This window comes from Magnolia sinica, chromosome 6 (assembly GCF_029962835.1).
Source record: "Magnolia sinica isolate HGM2019 chromosome 6, MsV1, whole genome shotgun sequence".
Lineage (NCBI taxonomy): Eukaryota > Viridiplantae > Streptophyta > Magnoliopsida > Magnoliales > Magnoliaceae > Magnolia > Magnolia sinica.
Window position 1 is genome coordinate 44,023,218 of NC_080578.1, and position 26,285 is coordinate 44,049,502.

General features: G+C 40.8%; 1 protein-coding gene across 3 annotated transcripts in view; it reads left to right on the plus strand.

The window, feature by feature from the left end:
* LOC131248716 (uncharacterized) overlaps positions 1–26,285 on the plus strand; it is a 38,766-nt gene that overhangs the window by 9,732 nt on the left and 2,749 nt on the right. The gene's annotated exons all lie outside the window — the stretch shown is intronic.

Below are 26,285 nucleotides of genomic sequence, written 5' to 3' on the forward strand. Positions count from 1 at the left end.
AATACCTCTGCGTATAAACGGTTTGCTGCATTGCAAGCGCATTTGTAGGCAAATCATCAAGAGGAACTATAGGTTCCTACGCAAGCAACACTGTTTCCTTAATTTGAGCTTCATATTGCTAATGATCTCGTCTAAGTTAATCCATTGTTTCAAAACGTGTTTCATATATTTGCAACGCCGAATTCTCTTTTGAGGCAATTATATTATGTGGGAACAATTTCATCCTTATCAGAATGAACTATCTCATCAAGGTTAATGGGTGTCTCTATCAAATCCCTAAGGAAATCAACATCCTCTAAAAGGAATGCTCTCCCGGAATCAAAGACCTTTTGATGGGTTGGATTTTAAAACTGATGTTGCTTGCTTCATTTGGGATAATTGATGAAATAACAAAGCTTGGTTCTAGATGATAACTTAGTTGAGGTTAGATAATCTTAAGAGAGAGAGAGAGAGAGAGAGAGAGAGAGAGAGAGAGAGAGAAGAAGAAGAAGAAGAAGAAGAAGAAGAAGAAGGATCCTACCACACGGGTGTTATAGTTTTAGGCGTTTTTGTTCTTTTTTCTTATTTCAGGGGCTTTATTGCACTTTTTTTCATCTTTTTGTTATTTTTCTTGTTTTCAGGGGCTTTAGTGCACTTTCACTTTTTCCATAGCTTATATATATACGTCGTGAGAAACCGTATTTTCATTATTATTGAATGAATAGAAATTCGTCTATTTTTTTTCTCTTTATTTACGAGATTAGGGTTTTAGGATTGACCCTTGGGTGTTGAGGATTTGATCCCGATTTCAGGTTTCCTCCTTTCTAGATCTTCGAGGTGCAGGAAAAGGTAAGAATCATCCTCTTTCTTTTCTTATGATGATAAAAGGGCCTGTACTTTCTTCATCTCGAACCCTTAATTCTTCACCCTTTTTGTTCCTCTTTGGATATCCCTTTTCTAGTTTGAATGGAAAAGAGGGATGGTTAGTCAGTAGAATTAGATCCAAACTTGACCGTGGACTGACTGATGCTAAATCTGGGAGCATGATCCTGATGGAATAACCTTATCTTTGTGTTGAGATTTACCTTATCTCCTTGATTGGAAACAATTAGTTAATTGATGTATTTATTTGAACATTCTTTGACCTGATTATACATGCATCTAGGGTTAGGTCATCACATGTCCCTACATCAAATTTGGTATTAGAGAACAGTTTTAGCGTAGGTCAGTTTATTGTCAGTCTGTCTTTGTACGTGATCTGTACGTGATCAGCTCTGCGAAGGGTTCATATTTTGTCGAGTTTAGTTAGCCCTTTTTTCTAAGTTTTGTTGAGTCCCCATATAGATATAGGCCTATAAGGTAGTCGTATTGCATTGGTATCATCGTTTTTACCCCTTCTTGCACATAGATCTAGGATCATTCACTTGTCATTCTTGGTTTATGCCCATGCGCATTGGTCGTGGATTTGGTCTCCATTACACCATGGACTCCGATCAATTTGCTAAGGCTATGGAGGGCCTAACTAAAAAAATGGATCAACGGTTTCGAACCTTGAGGGATGATATCACGCAGCAGTTTGCGCATTAGGATGGTAGGTTCACGCGTCTAGAGGAGTGAGTTGTGCATCTAGAGGCTGGTATTCTAACCGCCACTGTAGTTGGAGCCTAGGCGACCACCGACACTGGGGTTGTCGATTAGTTCCAAGTTGTGGGTCCTGATCCGCCTAGGGATGGTTTGAGCGCACGTTAGGTCCGTGGGCTTGGCAACAGATACGATGGGGTATATCCATTACTACCTACACACAATCGTGATCTTATTCTTCCCTCCCAATGGGAGGGTCATGATGGGGTGTGTCGTCAGCACCCCTAGAGATATCATGAGCACAAGGGCTCTGTTTTTAGGGTCATGAAGGGCATCAAGGTTGACGCCCCCAGTTTTGATGGGAGATTAGACCCTAAAGTTTTTTCTGACTGGTTAGCAGACATGGACTACTTCTTTGAGTGGCACGGTCTGCTAGACCCACGACGAGTCGGGTTCGCCAAGATGAAATTGGTGGGCTAAGCAAAACTATATTGGGGAAATGTGGAACGTCGCCATGAATAATTTGGAGAGTGGCTAGTTCTCTTTTAGATTGAGATGAAAGAGTTGTTGCGAGAGAAGTATGTTTCCCTTTCTTACAGGCAGAGGTTATTGGATCAATGACACATTTTGAATGACACATTTTGCGCCAAGGATCCATGACAGTGATGGAATACATCGCCAAGTTCGATGAATATATGATGGGGTGCGATGTGGATGAGGACCATGCTGTGGTTCTCTCTCGTTTCCGTATGGGCCTCAGGCTTGAGCTTCAGCGGGAGCGCATGCTTCACGTGGTCACCAGTTTGGAATATGTTTACCAGGTGGTGCCAGAACTGGAGCACTGTGTGCACCAATCCAATGTGAGGGAGATTGATTTTCGACCTATTATGCCTACAGTAGCTCCGCAGGGAGTGAGATCCGAAGTCGGAATTTAACTCAAAGCTCAACCTGATACCCAACTAGTCAATAGAAATCGAAGTAATAATATGACTGGACCAAGTACTAGGCTCGCGATGCTAGGGTAGTGCTACTGCTGTGGTGGCATGGGTCACATCGCTGCCGAGTGTTCAAATAAGGGTGGACGCATTGCCTTTGTTTCCGAACACTCCATGGAAGAAGAAGTGGCAGATAAAGTTGATGGTGACCAAGATGATGAGGAGGTCATTATCCCCTCCCTTGACCCAGCTAGTGACGCCGATGATGATACTGTGAAGACTATCCTACTTGCAGTGGTGAGGTGTGCCTTGACTCAGATGAAGGAAAGCGAAGATTGGCGCATAATCACCATTTTCTATACTTACGCCAAGTGCGGAGAAAAGAGCTGCAAAGTGATCATAGACAGTGGGATCTGTGGCAATGTAGTTTTCCCAATTACTTTGAGTCGCTTGGGGTTGAAGCAAGTCCCTCACCCCAACCCATACAGAGTTTCCCTCCCTGTGACTCAGCGATGCCTTGTTCCGATTGAGTTTGGACCATACAAGGACAAGTTGTGGTGTGATGTGGTCATGATGGACGTTGGTTATATTATCTTGGGAAGGCCATGGCTCTATGACAAAGATGTGACAATATTCGGGGGTACGAATAATTTGTAGTTAAGCACGAAGGAAAGAAGCTTGTCTTGAGCCTGCTCCTTCCCAAATCATCAACAGGAGCGAAAGATGTTGCGTCCCCAGGCGGTCCGAAGAGTCAAAGGGCGCCTCAGTCGAAGTCTCTCCACATCATAAATGCTAAGGAGTTTGAGAGAGAGACCAAGGCGGGGACTATGGTGTACAACCTACCGGCTAGGGAAAGTACACCTGAGGTTGCTATGGGAATACCCCAGGAGGCTCGTCTGGTCCTAGAGGAGTTTCGAGATGTCTTCCCTGAGGACTTTCCAGATGAGCTTCCACCGATGCGAGACATTCAACATGCGATCCATCTCGTCCCAGGGGTGACCCTACCAAACCTCCCTCATTAAAGAATGATCCCCACCGAGTATGCCGAGTTGAAGAGGCATGCAGATGAATTGCTTAAAAAGGGATTCCTTTGTGAGAGTCTGAGCCCGTGCGTCGTGCCCGCGCTTCTTACGTTCAAGAAAGACATCACGTGGCACATGTGTGTTGATAGTAGAGCCATTGTTCTCAAATGCGTTGCATATGCGCATACTGTGGATCGAATCGCATATGCCATGATCCTGGCAAGTATGCTATGGCATACTTTTATATGCGACCAATATGTGATCGCATATGTGAGTATGCAATCGCATATTTCCTAATAACCAGAGTGGAAGCAATTTTTTTATTTTTTATTTTTTTAATTTGGAGAACTTTTGCCTATAAATAGACACTCATATCCCCTCCATTTTCACTATTCTTTACTCCAAAGCTCTAAATCTCTTACTCTTTCTCTCTTACACTAATCTCTCTACAATTATTTCAAGTATGTTTATTTTTTGTATTTTGTAAGTTGTGCTTACTTTTTGTAAATTAAGTTGTAAGTTATAACTTGTAAGTTGTTTCAAGTTATCCATTTTTCAGTAAAATTTCTTTGTTTGAAGTTTATAATAATTAGTTCTCTTTTAATGTAGCTTGATTGTTTTGTTATTTATTTTTTTTTTTTGAAAGATAATGATTTTATATATAAATAAGAGAGAATATAAAAACGGCATTACAGCAAAACAACGAAAAAACCGAAAGGGCTTCGCTGAGATAGCGGAAACCTTTACATATCAAGAAAAAGCAAATCTACATCCCTTGAGGAATCAACGTGGGTGCCCCATTCTATCACCAGACTTTTGGAATTGGACGCTACAGCCTCGGCAGAAGAACAGAGATTTCTAAAGCACCTATCATTTCTTTCTAACCAAACGGACCACCAAATAGCGAGAATGACCATTCTCCATAACTGAGTCTTCTTTTTCCCAATCTCAATGCCATGCCATGCTTTGAGAAAGAGATCCACCAAGCCTGATATGCAACATTTGATGTGGAATCGCCCAACAAGATCTGCCCAAACATGAGAGATAAGGGGGCAATGTAGGAGGAGGTGATCAACCGATTTCGCGTTCTTCATGCAGCATAGGCATATATAGGGGTGTACATCAGGCCGAACTGAGTCGAACTGGGCTTAACCCGGCTCGGTCACCAGCCAAACCCAGCCCGAACCCGGCCTGGCCCGGTCATCGGGCCAACATGTCCAGCCTGAACTCGGCCTGGTCAGCAATCGGGCAAGTTCGGGCCAGTTTCGAACCTTACAACAAGTTCATGGGTCGGGCGGCGTTCTCACTTCTCTGTCTCAAATGGTTAGGGTAAGGATTTAGGTGTATATATATATATATATATATATATATATATATATATATATATATATATATATATATATATAGTGGGGCCGAGTCAGGCTAGGTCGAGTCGTGCCGAACTAGGACCTGTTCGAACTTGGCCCGAACTTAGTTTCGAGCTGAAGAAAATGGCCCGTCATGGACCGAACTCAGTTCCGGGTTGGGCTGAGTCGAGCTTTTTCGGGCTGAGTCGAGCGAGTTAACCGGGCTAGCCTGGTTCGTGTACAGCCCTAGGCATATATTAGGCAGGACCATCGCTCTTTTCCTAAGGTTGTCAATAGTCAGGATCTTTTTGTTAACAACCAGCCAAGCAAAGGCCACTATCTTAGGAGGAGTTGAATAAAACCATAAATGGGCTAAGGAGTTATCTGTGATGGGGTTCTGATTGTAGAAAGATTTAATTGAGAAGTTGGAAGACTTCTCCCGACTCCAAATGATTATGTCAGCAACATCAATGTTGGGACTGAACTTGCAGATACACTCTAGCAGATTCAGGAGCTCGGGAATCTCCCAATCTTTAAGGTTTCTTCTACAGCGGAGATTCCATTCCATCTTACCATCTTTGAAGCAGTAGCAGTCAGCGACAAGGATATCTTGATTGGCGGCCAACCGAAATATCGACGGGAAAATGTCTTTAAGAGGAATTTGTCCAGCCCAGGGATCCTTCCAAAATCTGATTCTGTTGCCCTTGCCCAACTCCAACCCGACACCTTTGAGGACCTCTTTGTTGAGACGGGTAATGCCCTTCCAGATGGCGGAAGCCCTATAAGCTGACGAGGGATTTGTCCACCATCCCCCTGGGGATCTGCCGTATTTGGACTTGATGATAGTGTTCCAAAGACTATCGCTTTTCGAGCCTAATCTCCAAATCCATTTCCTGAGAAGGGCCCTGTTCATCTGCTTGAGATCCTTAATACCTGCTCCTCCCTCTTTGAGGTGCTTAAAAACCTGATTCCAACCCACCAAATGGAATCTTTTCTTATCCTCTTTGCCATGCCACAGGAAGTCACGCCTTAGTTTGTCTAAGGAAGCTAGAACAGAAGACGGGCATCTATAGAGCGACATAAAATACAGAGGGATATTTGAGAGAGCAGACTTGATGATGGTTAAGCGGCCTCATAGCGATAAGAACCAGCATTGCCATTTGGCAAGGAATTTGTCAACCCTATGAAGAACCTTGTTCCAAGTCGATTTGGGAGGAGAGCTGACGCACAACAGGAGGCCTACGAAGGAGGTAGGGTAGGAGCCTGTAGAGCAGCCAAAACGAGATGCAAAAGCTAGGGTCTCCTCTTCTTTCAAGTTTACCCCATAAATTTTTGATTTGCCCATATTCACTCTCAAGCTAGAAACTACTTCAAAACATCGAATTGCAGTGCGCAGATTGACCATCTTTACTGTGGAGGCATCAGAAAAGATGAGGATGTCGTCGGCAAACTGAACATGCGATATCAGGTTGATCATGCCTTTCATCCTAATGCCGCTGAGAATGCCTTCATCTTGACCTTTTTGTAACATCTTGGATAGGGCCTCACCCACAATGAGAAAGAGAAAGGGGGACAAGGGGTCACCTTGTCTTAGGCCCCTAGAGCTTTTAAAGAAGCCTTTAGGGGAGCCATTAAGCAGAATAGAGAAGAAAGGCGACCCAATGCATTCAACTATCCATCTAATCCATCTAGCACCGAATCCCATCCGCTTCATCATGTAGAGAAGAAAGCCCCAGTCCACGTGGTCATAGGCCTTTTCGACGTCTAAGCTACAGAAGATGCTTTTCGAGCCTGACTTACTGCTGGAATCAAGGCATTCATTGGCAATGAGTGCACAGTCGATAATCTGTCTTCTCGGGATGAAGGCGCATTGATTTGGAGAGATAATGGAACCTATCACCTTCTTCAGATGAATGCCCAGCACCTTCGCGAGAATCTTGTACGGGCCTCCGATCAAACTGATTGGCCTAAACTCGCTAAAAGAGGCAGCGCCCGAAGATTTGGGGATGAGGGTGATGACCCAGGTGCTGCGACCCTTTATGGGCAAGTTTTTAGTTGTGTACTTTGATGATATCCTCATCTATAGTACGTCTCCTAGCCAGCACATCGAGCACTTGAGGCAGGTCTACAACGCCTTCTGCGCAGAAAAGCTCTATGCGAATCTCAAGAAGTGTTCCTTCCTGATCTCCCGTGTTATTTTCTTAGGGTTCGTTGTATCGTCAGAGGGTATGTCTGCTTACCCTGAGAAAGTCAAGGCCATTGTCAATTGGCCTGAGCCGCATACCATACACGACGTGCGAAGCTTTCATGGCCTAGTTATGTTCATAGCTACGTTCTATCGGCGGTTCATCCGTGGATTTAGCTCGATTATCGCTCCCATCACAGATTGCATACGAAAAGGGGAGTTTCAATGGACTAAAGCCTCGGCACGAGCTTTCTCGGAAATTAAAAAGAAGATAACAGAAGCGCCAGTCGCCAGTCATGCGTCTACCTGACTTTACCAAAGCCTTTTAGATAGCGTGTGATGCGTCAGGAATTGCCATAGGCGGAGTGTTAAGCCAAGAGGGGCATCTTGTGGTCTTTTTCAGTGAGAAGCTGAAGGAGGCTAAACAACGCTACTCCACTTATGACAAAGAGTTCTATGCGGTTGTGCAATCATTGCGCCATTAGCGGCATTATTTATTACTGCAAGAATTCGTTCTGTTGTCTGATCATGAGGCCTTGAAATATTTGAGCTCTCAAAAGAAGTTGAGCCCTATGCATGCCAAGTGGGCACAATTTCTTCAAGAGTACACGTTTGTGCTTAAGCACAAGGCCGGAAAAGAGAATAAGGTTGCTGACGGGCTAAGTCGTCGTATCATGATGATACGGTCCATGAATATTGAAGTTACAGGCTTTGAGCAACTCAATGGTGAGTACTCAAACTGTCTTGATTTTGGGATCATTTATGCCTCATTGTCTAGTGACCTGCCCTCGAGGAGTGCGGACTTTTTCCTTATTGATGGATGTCTTTTTAGAGAGGACAAGCTCTGTATCCCACGAACATCCCTCCGCGATTTTCTAGTTTGGGAGCTGCATGCTGGAGGGATGGCAGGTCACTTTGGTCGAGATAAAATAGTTGCTCTTGTGTCTGATCATTTCTATTGGCCTAATCTCCAGTGAGATATGGCTAAGATTGTAGGGCAGTGTCGGACATGTCAATTGGCGAAGCAGAGGAAACAAAATACAGGTTTATATACTCTTTTGCCAGTTCCACATACCCCATGGCAAGATGTCAGTATGGACTTCGTGCTTGGGCTTCCCAAGACTATTCATAAGCACGACTCCATACTTGTGGTTGTTGATCGATTTTCTAAGATAGCCCATTTCCTACCTTGTTATAAGACCTCAGATGCCTCCCATTAAGTTATTCTTTCAGGAGGTTGTGCAACTCCATGGAGTACCTAGATCCATCATGTCTGACAGAGATACTAGGTTCACTAGTTATTTTTGGAAGACTCTCTGGCATCTTTTGGGTACGAGGCTTCAGTTTTCTTCATCATATCATCCCCAGTCAGATGGTCAAACAGAGGTAGCGAATCGTAGCCTAAGGAATTTGTTAAGATGTCTGGTTGGAGACCACCACAGGACCTGGGACACTGTTCTTCCCACAACAGAGTTCGCATATAATTCTTCAGTGAACAGGTTCACAGGAATGAGCCCGTTTGAAATTGTTTTAGGTCTTAGACCTCGTGGCCCTATAGATTTGATCCCCATGGCTACCCCACAACGTCCTTCAGAGTTAGGGGAGTCCCTCGCCTAGCATATACATGCATTGCATAATGAGATTAGGAGGAAGATTAATTGAAGTAATGAACATTATAAACTTTCTGCTGACACTCACAGGAGATTTAGGGAATTTCAACCTGGAAATGACGTCATGGTTCATATTAGGTCTGATCGGTTTCCGCCTGGATCCGTGAAGGACCTTCATACCTATAGCATAGGCCCGCAAAAAGGTTAGGGTCTATTGCTTATGTTGTTGATATCCCTGCTACTATGGGCATCAGTTCCACATTTATTGTGGAAGATCTAGTTCCCTTTCACGAACCATTACCTCTATCCTCTAGTTTTTTTGTTTCTTCCCAAACCCCCCTATATATGGACCTTGGCCACAACCTGATCTTCCTGTACTTATCTTACCTTCTCTTCCATCTGCACCGAGAAGAGACGAGATAGAGGAAATTTTGGACTTTGAGGCAGTTTCCACTCGCTCTGGGGGTTTCCAGAAATTCCTTGTCAAATGGAGGAACAGGCCCATTACAGATAACTCTTGGATCACAGAGACAGAGCTGCAGCGCATCGACCTCGATTTGCTCGAGAGATACAGGAGTTCACTTTCGTCAGGGGTGAATTCTTCCTACTCGGGGAGAATTGATGTGGACATCAGTGGTGTACCCTTTAGAGTGTACCAGAGGAGGAGGTGTCGATGATAAAGTACTGGAGCAGATGAGTTGATGTGAATGGACGTTGGGTCCATTAGACCCATTTTCTAACGCTCTACAAGTGCAGGAGCGGCATGACCGTACCCTGGCCATAGATCCACGGGTTGGATTTCACACTCTACCATACGGCTGTTTTAGTTTTAACCGTTTTTGTTCTTTTTTCTTATTTCAGGGGCTTTATTGTACCTCCTTTATTTTTTTCGTCTTTTTGTTATTTTTTTTGTTTTCAGGAGCTTTAGTGCACTTTTTCTTTTTCCATAGCTTATATATACGTTGTGAGAAACCCTATTTTCGCTATTATTAAATGAATAGAAATTCGTCTATTTTCTTCTTCTTTATTCAAGAGATTAGGGTTTCAAGATTGGCTCTTAGGTGTTGAGGATTCTACATCGATTTCAGATTTCCTCCTTTCTAGATCTTCGAGGTGTAGGAAAAGGTAATAATCATCCTCTTTCTTTTCTTTTGACGACAAAAGAACATGTACTTTCTTCATCCTGAACACTTCATTCTTTACCCCTTTCATTCCTCTTTGGATATCCCCTTTCTAGTTTGAACGGAAGAGAGGGATGAATAGTCAGTAGAATCAGATCCAAACTTGACCGTAGACTGACTTATGCTAGATCTGGGATATCCTCATATTCCCATGTCCTCCCTTTTTACTGTTTACGTGATCTTATGCTAAGGGGCATGATCCTGACGGAATAACCTCATCTTTGTGTTGAGATTTACCCAATCCCTTTAATTAGAAACTGTTAGTTAATAGTTGAATTTATTTGAACATGTTTTTTAACCTGATTATACATGCATCTAGGGTTAGGTTATCACATGTCCCTGCACCAATTTCACCAAGTATTGCCTATATTAGCCCCGTCAAGTGTTAACAATCTTCATTCACAACACTTGTTCAACTTTTCCTTCTTTTTCTTTGGGAGTTGTTTATCCACATTGATAATGGCTTCATTTTGCACATCAGATGCCTCGTCATGTTACTTGAATAAGTCCGCCACATTGAAAGTCGGTGAGATTTCTATGATATCTAGTAACTCGATTTCATAGGCATTGTTACCCAACTTCCTCTTAACTCGGCATGAACCAATCTTCTTAGACTTGAGCTTATTATAAGTTCCCCTTGGAAACCTTTCTTTGCGGAAATAAATCACAACTAAGTCACATTCATTTTATATCTTCTCACGCCGATGTTCATTTGCAGCTTCTTAGTACCTGGTAATCTTCTTCTTTATTTTAGCTTGCAAGTCTTGGACATGCTTGGTGGAAGCATCAACATCTTCGCTCACTTGATCTTATATTGGTAATGATATTAAGTCTCACTGGGATACATTGTCGCCTACAATACTTTTCAAGAGGTTACTAAGGGTCCTGTTGACTTCCTCGGTTTGGCTGTCTGTTTGAGGATGATATGCACTAGAGAATTGAAGCTTAGTCCCCAATCGCTTCTATTAAGACTTCCGGCCCACAAACTTTGAATCGCGATACAAAGTTTCCAAATTTCCCAAGCGGGAGAGTTTTCTGTAAAATCTTGCCTCTTGGATGAGAAGGCCCACCCAAGTAATTGAAATTGCACGTGATGGGCCAACGGGCTATGCATGGAAGCTTGACGGAGCTATAAAATGAAGGCTATGTCTTGGAGGAGGGGTGATTAGGACCAAATAAAATTTTAATCAATTAACATACATTTGCTTACTTAACTAATATGCCATTCAAGTTAAGTAAAGGAATTTAACACTAAGGCTTCCTAGTTATTAGTGGGTCCAATCATATAAACTACATTAGATATGCTAATGAGGCAACTAGTTTATAAACAAGATAGTGTACATGTGTGTCTGAGATGTGCTAACTATTAACTCCTAGCATTCATCTAATTGTGCATACATATAATTCATCAATTAGTCATAAGCATAATTAACAAGTGCTCAAAGACAATACCAAACACAAGCATGTATAATGGTTCAGTTTTCTTACTCTACTCTCGACAGACGCACTCAACACATGATTGTACTGGATTTCACTATCGGAGGTTTTAAATCAGGTTTACCTTTAACCTTTACAATCCTGCACAAGGATCGGCTCCCTCGAAGATTTATGTGGTTTTTTATAGGCTCGTCACGAATCTCAGTCCTACATAAGAACCTACACATACACACCCGTATTAGTGGCCAACACAAGGACTTGATTTATGTCCTACATAAGAACCAATGTCCTACACAAGAATCTAATCGAGTTTGACAATCAAACTCTTATATTCAATCCTACAGAAGGAAGGAGTGTGCATGGACTAGACAAATGACAACCTTACTTGTCGGATTGAGCCCCGTTGACGCGCCGTCTCGAGATGCTTCTTCAATGCTCTTCCGTGCTTTGAGTCAACTTCTCATTGCTCCCCCAATCATTGATGCTGATGTGTTGTCAATGCTTTAACTCCATGATCAAACGCCTTACATGTGATGCTCATTTGTTGTGATCAAGGTGATGGGAGGTTGGGTGAATCTCCTATAAATAATGGAATATTGTAATGCCTAAGGGATTCACCTAGAAGGGTTTTCTAGAGAGTTTAGACAATGATTTGACTATAGGTATAGTGTCTAATCTCTAGAAAGGTGAGAGTTCATCTACCTTTTCAAATAGGAGCATGGAATGCTCATTAAAATGAAGGATCACAAGAAGATTGACATGAATCTCTTTGGATAATGGTCTAGGATGTGTGGTATGAGTGGGAAAACACCTAGCATCTATTTGCACTGAAAAATCCCCTCAATTGTCCAAAGATCCAAAACAATGTTTATAACAAAACGCTTCAACGGTTCTCTAATGGCTAGGCTCGAGTAATTGAGCTAGGCCGAAAATCATCTAGTAAACTCGCTGGACTGTTTTGGCCCTATTCGATCGATCACTCGATCGCTTGAGAGGAATCGAATATTCCTCGATCAATCAAGCTCGTGCTTCGAGCGCTCGAACTAAATCACATTTAGGCCAGATGCTTGCTGGACCTTTTTTGGCCATGTTTGGTCGCTAAGACTCTTGGTTTTGGGCAGTTTGATTTCCAGCAGCTCGATACCTATATAGCTTATCTTATCATATTTCAATAAGCCGATCATCTAGAGGTTTAGGGTTGTTTTGGGTCAAGGGTTGTTGGGTCAAGGGTTAGGGTCACCAAGGCACCTCATATACCTATTCTTTGCTCCTTGATGCTCGAGCACACCACTGGGACTGTTGGTTTTAGGCAGTTTGATTTCTAGGAGCTTGGGACCTATCTAAGCTATCTTATCATGTTTCAATAAGCCTCCTAAGGCCGAGGGATGATCACACAACATTTACCTATTAAGGTTAGGATCATCTAGAGGTTTAGGGTTGTTTTGGGTTAAGGGTTAGGGTCACCAATACACCTTATATGTCTGTTCTTTGCTCCTTGATACTTATGTTCACTTGTGTCTTCGGTGTTCAGCTTCCAAGGGCTCAACCGACTCCCTGACACAATGACTCACGTGATTAACAAACAAGGTACACAAATCAGTGCACTAATAGTAACCATCTATAAGGTCCATAATTGAGACAGGGAGCTTTAAATCTATATCTTAAAGAGATTGAAGAAATTTAAGCAAATAAGGTTGGCTGCCTTGTATGAGAGAAAGAGATGACTAATTGATTCGACTCTTTTCTTCCAAGTGAAACATATATTATGGACAAACCCTTTTTTTTTTTTTTTTTGTAGATGTCAGTCATGAAGATCTTGTTTGCCATGTTATTCCAAATCGGTTACGTAATGGCTGTAATGGCTATTATAGAAAAAGCGAGTCATAACGGCCCCGTAACGGTTCTTTAATGGTCCGGAAATAATTTTTCCAAAAAATAAAAATAAAAGTGAAAAGGGCCGTAACGGCCTGTATTGTAATGGTAACGGTGGTGGTCGTTATGGCCACCGTTACCGTTATGGAACACCTTGCGCATCCCTCTAACATGATGCCTCCATTTGTGAGGGAGTGAAGTCATTCTACTCTCTATCAGGTCATACCAAGTAGATGGAGGTGGATTTGAGAATGCTGATATGGTCTTACAGGTTTCACCAAGACTAGTTGCTTTTGATTGGTTGCTAGGGGAGGATAAGATTCTTGCAGTAGGTCGGTTGTGGAGTTGATAGATAATCATTCACAATTTGTGTATCTTGTGCCTTAAGAGTGTGTAGTCGGTGGTTCATGTACTTAATTTACTTGGTTTATCTAGTGGATGTGTTTTGATCTTTTAAAGATAGATTGGGTGATGCCTTGATCCTTTGGAGCCTTGCTTTAGGTGTGGGATGTGGGTTGCCCAGGTCTGAAAAGAAATTTGTGGCATTTGGAGACTAGCCTTGTTAGCTTGCTTCTGGACTATATGGGTTTAACGCAATAAAGAACATATTGCAACAAAGAAGGCTTGATGGAAGAGATTTTTCTTCTCTTAAGGCTAAGATGAAGGTGGTTGAATGGGCCGGTGGCCTAAGTGCCTTTACTAAATGCTCTTCGGGGCAATTCAAAGGTAACTGGGAGCTGAGTCCATGTTGTTTCTTATAGATGATTCCTCATCATCCATCCCTGTAATGTCGCCTTTGTCTTCCTTAGTTTCTGTTCTATTAATAAGTTGCGATTGGCACTAGAGAAAGGATTATAGGCTGACTATATTATTATCTTTAGTTCACAAGGAGTTTTGCGTATTAGATTTGACGATCTTAATAGAAGTTTAACATAATTATTGAGAACAAAGATACATGTTAATTGTTTTTTCATAACCTGACTATATTATGGCATTAAAGATTATCTTTAATTGGCATTAGAGAAAGGATGGTAGGTTGACTATATTATGGGCTTTAGGGCATAAGGAGTTCCACTCTATTAGATTCGATGATTTCTTATAAGTTTAATGTAATTATTAAGAACAAAGATAGAGGTTGATTATTTTTTAATGAACAAAGAAGTTGATAGTTTTGAAAAGATGGAAGCCTTTGCCTTTTTGTTCTTTTCACGTAGTCTGAGTTTGATGGTTTCTCTGAAGATACATCTGGCAAGCTTACGACTATTGAGCAGGGTTAGTCCATATAGATATGTTGGACCTCCTTGTGCAGTGGAATATAAAATTTTGTGGATCGTCTACCATGGCATGCGGAAGCTTGCCGGAGCTTAGAATTCTGGCTAAGTCCTAATGATTGGGGGGTTCTGAATAGGACCACTTAAAATTCTTTGCCTAATTAAACAATTTACCAATTAAAACAATTAAGGTAAGAAATACTTAGGCTTTTAAGCCAAGTGGGTCCAATTGCATAGACTACAAAAGATTCAAACTAATTGAGCTACTAGTCTATGTGTGAGATAGATATCTTGTGTGTGCCTATGCAATCAATTAGATGCCTAACATGCAATCTATTCAAGCATTCATGTAATTCAAACGATTAAACTCATAATCATGAATATAAAAGTGTGCATAAATGACAATTGCAAACACAAGCATATATAGTGGTTCGCCTACTTGCCTACACTCTTGGTGGACGCACTCCTAGTGGATGCACTCTGCTTAAGTGTAATGGATTTCACTATCTCGAAGGTTTTAAATCAGGTTTACCTCGAACCTTTACGAGCGTATACTCCCGCCGGAGGCCTACACAAGAACTTACATTCGTGTCGGTGACGATCCTACATAAAGACCTACATGTACTCACCCGTGTTGGTGGCTCTCGCGGAAACTTAGTTGGTTTTTTATCACCCAACCAACAACCACTATGATCCTAATCCTAGGACCTACGTATATTCTTGCTGGAGGCTCCTAAGGAGACCAACACGTACGCACCCGTGCTTGGTGGCGGTCCTACACAAGAGCCTAAGTACACTTTCGTTGGAGACAATCCTACACAAGGACCTATCAAGTTTGGGTCACAAACTCCATACTCAATCTTTCACAATGAAAGAGTATATGAACTTTAAATTGGCAACCTTACTTGTTGGATTGAGCTCCTGTTGATGTGTCTACTTGAGATGCATGATCGATGCTCTCTCGTGCTTCAATCAACTTCTCAATTGCTCCCACGATCATTGATGTGGATGCTTTAGCTCCTATGATCAATCGCCTTGCATTTGATGCTCCAATGATGTGACTAGGGCAAAAGGGGGGATGGGGTAATGGTAAATCTCCTACAACTAAGGCTTAGTTGTTTCCAAAGAAGGGATTCATTTAATTGGGGCTTCTAGGTTGTTTAAACAAGGATTTACCTATGAGTATAAGGTCTAAACTCTAGAGAATTTAAGAGATCATGCCTACGATCAACTTGAGCTTGGAATGCTCATACCAAGTGATGAATCACAAGGCGAATGTCATGAACTGAATAGATTAGAGGCTAGGATTAGGTTATACGAATGGGAACACACCTAGGCTTCAAATCTACCAAAAAACCCTCCCAAATGCCTAAGGTCCGGATGGCCTTTATTAAGAAATCGGTTTGCAATGGCTATAAGACGGGCAAAAATGATACCTTCGATTGATCGAGTGCCCCTTCAATAGGATAGAGAAATTCCAGAAATATGTAGTTTGGTTGCTGGACTGTTCTGGCCATGTTCGATCGATTGAGGTTCGATTGATTGAGACCTATCGGCGGCCTGTTGGGATCAAGCTCCTATCGAAAATTGCTGTTTGGCTTGTTTGTTTTACAGCAGCTTAACACCTCTTCAAGGCCTAACTTAATATATTCATGAAGGGTCTAAGGCTTGGCTTAGATGAATCAAATGTTTACCTATGAAGGGAATGATTTAGAAGTAGGTTGTTTTGAAATCTAAAGTGGTCTAGGGCTAGGTTTAATAAGGCACTCGTGATTTACCTGTTGTCTTCGGCCTTGATGCTTCAAGTCTTCGAGTCTTCGAGTCTTCTATCTTCAATGTCGTCCTATGGAGGCTCAACCAACTTAAGACAACCTAACTCATGTCATTGACAAAACCGAGGCACTAACAAAATCGGTTTTTGAAAACGAAGATTAGAAATTTTTTAAAAAAGAAAAAACAAAAAAGAAGAAGACAATAATCTGCTTCCACTACATGAGGAAGGAAATCCTTGTGCCTGTATGGATTGACACTGCTCAGCTGTTAGCTGTTGTCGGTCCTTTTGATTTAATTTAAGTTCTTAACAACAATGGCGAACTAAGCCTTATCTTTGATGATTACTCGTTTAATATCTAGGTTTGAAAGGTATTGCGGTCCAAGACCATTCGGGTGGAATGAGGTTGATTTCTTAGAGTTGTCAGGCATTATAGATTTGAATAAGGTGGAATTATTTCACTTCTTCGTGGTATTGAAGCTTTCATTTCCTCCGTTTTCCGTTGAGGTTGAGATTGCCTCGATGTTTGTTTATCAAGAAAAGCCCTCAATGTTATTAGACAGGTGAGCAAAGGTGATAGGTACCCATGGAGATTAGTGAACCTGATAGAAGATGTTTGGACTTTTGTGGTTGTCTTTTCTCCATTGTTCTCAAAGAGGAGGCTGATATGGTTGCTTTGTAGGCTGTTTCATACCTGTGCTTGCTTTGTAATGCTTGAAGTCTCTTTGTATTTTATTTTCTGCTCACGGAAGCTCATTACCTTTGCATCACTAAATCATTATCCATTAACAAAAACTTTTAAGTTTTCTACCAAACTTCATAGAGGCTTTTTGGGCATGTACCCATGCCATATATTTTTTCACTCATATATATATCAGTCTGGTTCAACTGAAATTGCAGGTTCATGGGGTCAGTTGCCACTAGGAAGCAATGGGTGCTGATTGGCCAATCCTTCCTGTTCATTGATGTATTGGCCACTCTATGCTGCCTGTTTTTTCGTGTTAAAAGAAATAACAATGAAGAATCTCATTCCTAGCTTTTTTATTCTCACCCTTTTTCCTTTTCTGTTAGAAACCAATAGCTAATTGCTTAAGTTGGCTTATTCGAGAGAGTCACTTGGAGATGAGTGAAGTTAACTGGATGGATGCTTGGAGACTATTGGAATCTTGAATTAACTGGAGGGCATTGGGGACACTCCTGCTATGATTACAGTAGCAGGCAATCAATGGAGGTAGTGGGGAGTCAGTAGGGATTTCACAAGCAAACAAACAGTTTTTTCTCCCTAATTGGAAAATGGTGTCTTAGGTTGCTGAAAGCGCCCCCCCTTTTTTTTTTTTTAAATATCTTTGTTGCCAATATTCCTTTTAACCATGTTGCAGAAGATTTAACATGATCTAGACTAAATGTCCTCATCAGATCATCCAGAACTATGATGGATCTGTGGGGATTCTTCTTCTCTAAATTCTAGGGTTGCATTAAATCCCATGACATTGCTTTGTTTTCTATTTGTAGAGGATCAAGCTGTGGAAGGCTTTGACGGCAGATCCCTAACCCTATGGGTGTAGTTTCCAAACAAGGGCCTTGATATAGAGTGATAGAATTTTGTAGGAAGATATAGATTCACACCACTATCACACATGTCCAAAGAGATAGGTTTGTGGTTTCCACTTTAATCCCTCTATAAGGAGATAGTTTCTCCTAAAAGAACTACTAAAACTTGAGATGTTCTCCCAAGGCCCTGTTTCGGGTCAGGGAAATGAGAATATGAATTTGATAAATCCATGGTCTTGCCAAATTTATGGATTTGCACTGGATTTGGATTTGCCCTTATGAATTGATAAATCCACGGCCTTGTCAAATTCATGGATTTGCACTGGATTTGGATTTAGCAAATCCAGCAAATCCCAAGGTCCACTGTTTGGGAAACAAGCTACAAATCCATGGTTTTATTTTATTTTTGTATTTTTTCATAGTGCTATAAATCCATAGACTTGGGAGCATTTATTGGACTGTCAGAGCATTATTTTCAATGAAAATTTGAAATCTGTGAATTTCACAAATCCCTGCACCAAACCCACAACCCCTAAAAGAACTACTTAAACCTTTTCTTTTCATTGTTTTTTGGCTGTACTCACCCACATGTGATGGCATGTGTTTATAACCCACTTAGACTTAATGCAACATCTGAAGACTCCAAAACTTCAAATGCACCCACCCAAAAATTTGATGAGGACATCGTGCACACGCACGCCCGCACGCCACCACCCCTACGCATGTACGTACGCAGAAGGAGGACCCCACCATCGATCTGGCTCGATGACGACGTCCAGGGAGGGCCTCCTAGCTAGAAGACAAGTTTTGGTTCAGAAAAGTGGGCCTGATAGTCAAGAAAAGCCCATCATGGGATCTCATGATCGTGGCCCACTCGTCGGATTGATTTCATATTTTAGGATTTGTTTATTATTATTATTTAGAACATTGTGAATGCCTTAGATTTCTCTGTTTGATTTTTATTTTAGTTTACTTTATCGCCAAGTAATAGGTTGCGCACATGTTGCGAGTTTTGGGGTATAGGATTTTCCCTATAAATAGGCACCCTTTGTAGTTCTTTTGATTCATTGAAGTTAATAAAAAAATTCTTGCTTTATTTTTCTGCTCTCTTCGTGAGTTGTAGAAGAATTCAAAAGTGGGTGCGAAACCCTCCCTTTTCGAAGGGCTAACTACTGTGGTGCGAAGCCACATCAATCCCGATTTACCCCCATCCTCCATCATCTTTTTTTCCATTTTCCTCTATCATCCGTACTTCGAATTCGTCCTTTTGTTGCATCAGATTTCTTCATTACAGCAGGTTTCCAGATTTCGGCTCGCAGGCGAGCTGAAACTTCGGCAGAGCACCACGCACAAACCGTACATCGGATCGAGCTGAGATTTGGGAGTTTTGGAGACCATCCCTGGCCGACCAGGGCCAAGGTGGCCTTTTTCTTAATAGTGGGCCCCACACACGTGCGGCCGAGATCACATGCACGTCCGTTTGGCCATTGTTGCTGTCCACACGTGGGATCGTCTTTTGGCTCAGGTTTTTATCCTCTTTTATCCTCTTATAGCCGTTTTTCATGAATCCTAGCCCTAGATTACGTTTTCCCTAAGTTATTTGCCAATTTTCTTACCCTAGGGTTCCCCGAATTGGAATTTCTGAATCCCTTGAATTAGGGACTGATTACTATGCATGCGTGGATGATTATTTCTTATCTTTGAGTATTGTTTGGTTTATAATTTTTATTGATCCAGCCCTATCATGTGTAGGCCTGGACCCGCATAGATTCTCCTTAATTGAATGTTTGGACTTTCATGTGGGATATGAAATTTGTGTAATTGTTTCTGAACTAAAGTGATCTTAAGCCTGAAATCTCGCATATCATATTTAATTTTCATGTCTTGCATCAAAATTCCTAATTCTTAGTAAGTTCCTAATTTATTGGATCTGACAACAGTATTATACTTATTTGCCTAAACAGATAAATACCCAATCCAAAGACTTGATTTTTATACTGAATCCTAGAGTCTGTGGATTATCTGTAAAAAAATTGCTTAAACAAATTAGTTCCCATTCCTAAAGATTAACAATATTTAGAAAGTCTTGTCTAAGAAACCTAGCCACCATTTAGTTGGAAGCTGATACTAAATAACAATAAATTTTACCTAATTTAATATGGAGTCTAATCAACCCCTATCTGAATCTCGCACATCTTTTTTTCAGTACTATTTCACATGGGACTCCTACTTCCTAAAAGATATATGATAGAGCTCACAAACCCACAAAAAATCAACTCTGCAACTGTGCCTTAACCCCTTTAATAAAGAAAAACTCTTATAAAATTGTGCCAATTCCTTTTAGATCATAATACCGTTATATGCATTAAACTTCTTTTTTATTATTATTAAAATCTCTCCATAATTTACTCCACAATTAGTCTTACCCTGAAAAGACAGTGAATTACTTAACTAGCTCTAAGCCCTAAGATTTTGACCCTTAATCATAAATAATTCTATTAAAATAACTTCAAGTTATGAAGGTGGAGCAGGCATTACGTAGCGTGACTCGATGAATTTGGCCTTGTTAGGAAAGTGGTTATGGAGATTTGGCTCAGAAGAAGTTAATCGTGGAAACACGTTGTCTCTTGAAATTATGATGTAGCTGAGGATGGTGGTGCACCAAACCTTCTTCCATATATAGTGTTGGTTGCTTAGAAGTGGATATTTAGCGCAATGAATTTGTCTAGGAAGGAAATTAGATTTTTCATGGGTGATGGTTTAAGAGTCAGATTTTGAGAGTATACATGGTGTTGAGATCTCCCACTTTTGCTCATATATTCTAGATTGTGATAGCTAAGGACCTGTTTGTGGATTCCTACTTTTGCTTAACGGGGAAAGTCATTGTGTGGGCTCCGGCATGTTGCAGGAACTTAAGAATGAAGAAGTGGACAACAAGATAGGCATGATAATGATTGACTTGCTCCTTAGATCCATCCCTTGACCCATAATAGAGACGGATGTGTCTAGAGTGGGGGGAAATTAGGCAAATTCTGGGTTTGATCTTTTTATGATGCTATACGTTTGTCTCCTTCTCGGCCGGAGTGTTCACCAGCATCATTCATTTGGTCCTATGGAGGATTGCCTTCCTTAGCTTGGTTGGTGGGCAGAAATAAGGTTCTTACATGAGATAACCTTGGAAAAGACCAATTCTCATCACCATTGTATGCATCATGTGCTGCTAGAATATTGAGTCTTTGGACCATCTCTTCGTGCATCGGTCATTCTCAAGGAAAGTGGGAAATTTTCCTAGAGCTCTTCAGGCTTTACTGGGTGATGCCGCTCTCAATTGAGGGATTTCTTTCATCTTGACATGGGCTTGGTGTTTGATGGCATCGAACTGTCAAGTTCAACAACTCAAGATTTCTGCACTTCGCAATCTCGAATTTCTTGCTTCATCACTTGGTTTTGGATCTTGGACTATTGAATTCTTCAATCTTGACCTCCAAATATCCAATCCTCACTTTGGTAATTCTTGAGCATCAAATCCATGATTTTAGTATCCTTTTCACTTTAAGCTCTCAAAATCACCTAGTAAGACAAAACATGTATAAATAGATCGATTAAGCCTTATTATGTTCATAAAACCAAGATATAACTAGGGAGAAATATGCAGTATTTCACACTCAACACTTCGCCTGGATCCAAAAGGACTACGCCATGGAGGTTCGTTCTCATAGCAGGTTTTCGGTCTATAGTTGAAAGTCGATTTGTTTCAGGTTGTTAGGTTTAGGGTTGTGGTGGGGAGTGGGTGAGGCTTTGGGAAGATGTATGGTGCAGTGAAAGTCTTTGTTTCTTGATCCGCGCTAACGGTGAGAATGGGTCAACTCAATTTATACATTAATATTGAAACATTCATGTGAACATGGCAGTCGCGATTTAGAAGTGTCACGATTCATGTTGAACAGAAATTCAACATACCAACGATTCAACATGAAAAAAGATAAATATGCTGATTGCTTTAACAGTTGGACAAGACTACAGTTTGCATGTACTGCTATTTATAGATGGTGGTGCACATGGCATATATGTATGTCTATCCGGACCGTCCGAATCATGGACCCATTGTGGATGGAGCATAACTTGAATATTCAACATCATCATCATCGTCTAAGCCTAATCCCAACCACTTGGGGTCGGCAACATGAATCCTTTTATGCTATTCCACTTTATCAATTTAAATATGACACACTTAGTAAGTGACACTTAACAGCCTAATTGGTATTTTGTTTTGTTTTTTTGTTTTTTGTTTTTTGTTTTTGTTTTTTTGTTTTTTTGTTTTTTGAGAAGAAACAGTCCAATTGTTGGCTGGATGGTAAAAGTAAAATGGCCAGTTTCCCAATTGAATAGGCACAATGTTACCTAAATCACCAAACCTCCGATGTTTCCTGTTCCAAATCACACAATCCGAATTATGGATCATTTGTGATCTAGATCACTATTTTTAGTGATCCAAAAATGTAGTTCTATGCTCTGATGCTGGGTTTATAATAATAGCATTCATCATTTCGTATATAAACTGCAATATGAATTCATAATATAAAACTATGTTGCATACATTGGTGTATATATGGGAGCAACCCTCATAATCGTACCCCTAGCATCCCACGTATTGGAGGAAGTAGCATATCGTGTATCTGTTCCCGTGCCATGTACCAAAGAGACTTGTGATCCTGGCATTTAACAGGCATAATCAGATGTTAAAGATCATCCAATCAATATGATTTTCGGGCGACACTTCATTCACGACAGGCCCTACAGTTTGGACAGTCTGGATTGCTGCCATGTTTACCACGTATATGGAAGATGAGTTGCCACCACTTAGAAATTGGTGGTGAACACATGCCATAGTCTACCCATTAGTGGCCATTTCTATTTTAAGAACTGTATGTATTTTATCTTAATGTTGGAGAATAGAGTACTTAATGTTTTTCTGTATACTGGTTATAATGAAGCAATTACAATCCAGCATGGTAGTGCTTGCTCTAGCTCCCATAAAGGAGTGTTGATGTTAGGCAGCAAGTGGTCATTGAACTTTCGCCGAGCAATACCGTAAAGCCGGCCCTTATGATGGAGCAAAATAATGGCAACCTGAGGAAATTGCTTCCAAAATGTCTTTTCTTTGTAGTATTATGATGAGCCACTCCTGTCTTGGATGAATGGGTATCACCTCAGCATATTGGGGTGGATGACTATTGGTGGGACCTAACCTTGGCATGCCATGGCCCAAAAATTAAGGTGATCAGGCAGTCCTAACTTTTTGATCAATAACATTTTGTCTGTAGGATGTTAATCTCTATTGTTTTTACCTTACACTCGTGTGTTTTGGTTTATATGATCACAAAGATTTCAGGCCTTGAAATCCTCTTGCATATATAGATTAATCTTCCCTAGAAAATTCATATCTTGTGGAGATTCTACAATCATCATCATGATCATCTAAACCTTATCCCAACTAATTTGGGTCAGCTACGTGAATCCTTTTCTGCCATTCCATTCTATCAAGGCCATAGCTTAAGTTAGACCATAGGTCATCAAGTCTTTAAAAAAAAAAATACCTCCACTCATGTCCTTTTGGGCCTCCCCCCTTGCTCTTTTGGAGTGTTCAACTTGTACCAAGTCACTCCTAATAGGTGTAGTTCTTGGTCTCCATTGCACATGACCTAACCAACTATGGCTACTTTCCCTCATCTTATTACCTATTGGATTCTGTCTTACCACTCATCCCTCTCAACATCCTCATTCTGTTCTCTAAAGCATGGCTAGTGTTACAGCCATCGTCTTATAGCCATCCTATAAAAATTTCCTTTCAGTTTGAGTGGTACACGGTGATCGCATAAACTCCAAAAGCACATCTACATTTCTTCCACCCTGCTTGAATTCTATGGGCAGCATCCTTCTCAGTCTCTCCACTCTCATGAATTATAGATCCAAGACATCGAAGGTGGTCATTTTGGGAAACTTCTTGGTCAGCTATCCTAAATAATTCCTTGTCCTCACTCCTATTGTTATTACAATAAATTTTCACTTAAAATGGAAGATGCAAGGATGGATGAGAAAATATACAACAAGAGTGACTGTTGAAATGTTCTTGACAAACATGTATGGAGGGAAGTGAATTTCTGTGAGTGCACTCTTGAGGCATATGCAGCCCACATGTGCCAGGTGGTGTACATGTGTGAGATCAAGATGCTTTTCAGGTGAGCCACAATGTAGATATCTTCCTTGGGCCAAAGTTCAAGCTAGTCCACTCAGTTTGGTGGACTACAAAAGCATGCAAGATGTAAACTGTTTTAGTTAATTGTTGAAACCAATGTTTTAAATATGGTATCGGCAGGCATATAGGCTGGTCCAAAAACGATACGATATGGTGTGCTGCGGACTGTATCAGCCAAGTTTTTTTTTTTTTTTTTTTCTAGCACAAAAAATTTTAGGAAAAAAAATCGGAAAATAGGAACAAAGGTAAAACATATATCTGTGTGCGTACGTACATATATGTGTGTGTGTGCGCGCGCGCGTGTATGTGTACAAATGCTCACACACAACTACTAGTAAGTCCAACTAGTTGGCATGTGGGGGCTGCCATGGTGTTTGTATGACATCTCGTCTGCCCAGCAAGGTTCTCCCACCATAAAAATAGGATGTCCCAAAAATCAGGACGATCCAACCATGAAAATAGGATGCTCCACGTGAATGTGAAAATTTTAGGTGTTGTTTCATGGTTTTCCATGGTGTACCCAACCTAATAGTTGGATCAACCTGATTTTTGGGGCATCTCATTTTCACGATGGGATCATCTTAATGGAGGGGCAAGATGTTGTACAAACACCATGGTGGGCCCCACACGCCAACTTGTTGGACACATAACTAGTTGCGTGTGAGCATTGCTCTCTCTCTCTCTCTCTCTCTCTCTCTCTCTACATGTGTGTGTATGTGTGTGTGTGCACATGCGCGCGCACACACCCACACACATATTCGACCCTTGCTGCCCAACTGGAGAGCAGATGGCTAGTGCGTTCCACTTATTGAATATGGTCTATGGTCGGTTTGTGACCCCTGGATGCCGAAGTTGTCCTTGGAGTGATCTTGTAGTTCCTACGGGGTGGAGACGATGATCCATATCTGTGGAAAAGAAAGAGATAAAAATAAGAGGGAAGAATTATTTCTACAGTAAAAAAATCATTCATCTCAGTTATTCCGGAAGAAGAAAAAGGAAAAGAAAAAAAAACAAAGGGCCTGTTGAATTTCAAGCCAACCACCCCATGAACTGTTTATCCCTAAACGGGTCATGAAAGGGATAATGAACATACTTTGTCTCCACATTGGATCAAGAATGAGGTCAAGAGGGATACAAAACTGCTAATTTGTATAAAGCCATCGAAACGGCCCAACCAGAAACTATAGCTGTTGTTTTTGTGTTTTTAACATGTATTCAGTGGTGTATCGGCATTCTTTGATAAGAACATCTGTTTGCTTGACCTGCCGAAACCCGAAAGTCAACCAAATAGGTCCTAATCTAACACGAATCAAGCATTTGGTGGATTAGGGCCAATTATATATGAATACACAAAAAAGAAGATTAAAAAAGTGATGATTTACCCTTATGATATTTCCCAAAATGGTCAATTTCGCTTCAATTTGTCGAATCCTAGTCAAATCTTATGCTTTGATCCTCAAAAGATGCCTAGATCTATCAAAAATTAGTTTCTACACTTCCTTCATGGTTGAAATGAAAAATTGGAAAAATAAGAGAAAATTTCAAAATGGCACCTTTACAGATGCATTGGCATGTGTTAACGTGTAATTAGTGTTTTAAATAGCAGTAGCGTGATGCGTAGCACTCAGCCCTCTATAGCGTGTAGCGTAAATATGTAGCATGTAGCGTAAGCTACACGATACTTCTATTTTTTAATTTAAAAATAGGACATATGATAAATAGTGAAAAAAGGAAAAAAAGATAAAAATTCTTAAAAGATGATTCATTTTATCAAATTATAAGCATGTTCAAAAAAGTTATTAGTTATCATTTATCAAAAGGCAATCCACATATATCAGCCAAATTAAATAATTATCACATCAACAACTTTCTAAGCAAACCACCTTAATGAATAATGTCTAATTGAAACCACAAGTCACAATTATGAAAAGAAATAAAAATCCCATAGGTTAAAAGTATCAAGTACAATACAAGTGTCACATTCCTCAACATTAGAAACAAAGAAAACGTGAAAAAATAATTTAAAACTAAAATAGTAAAAAAATACATTTTAGCTTACGCTACGGATGCTACGCACTACGTAGCTGTAGCATACGCCACAGGGGATTTACTCTATTTGGGACGCTATGGCCACGCTATGCTACGTAGCGTACCCTACCGCTACGCTATGGGTGCTATTTGAAACATCGCGTGTAATGGCTCTATATCTGTGTTGATAAAGAGCATCCTATACAGGCTAGTATGACAAATTTTTTTTTTTTTTCTTATCGCACCGTTTCACCCTCATA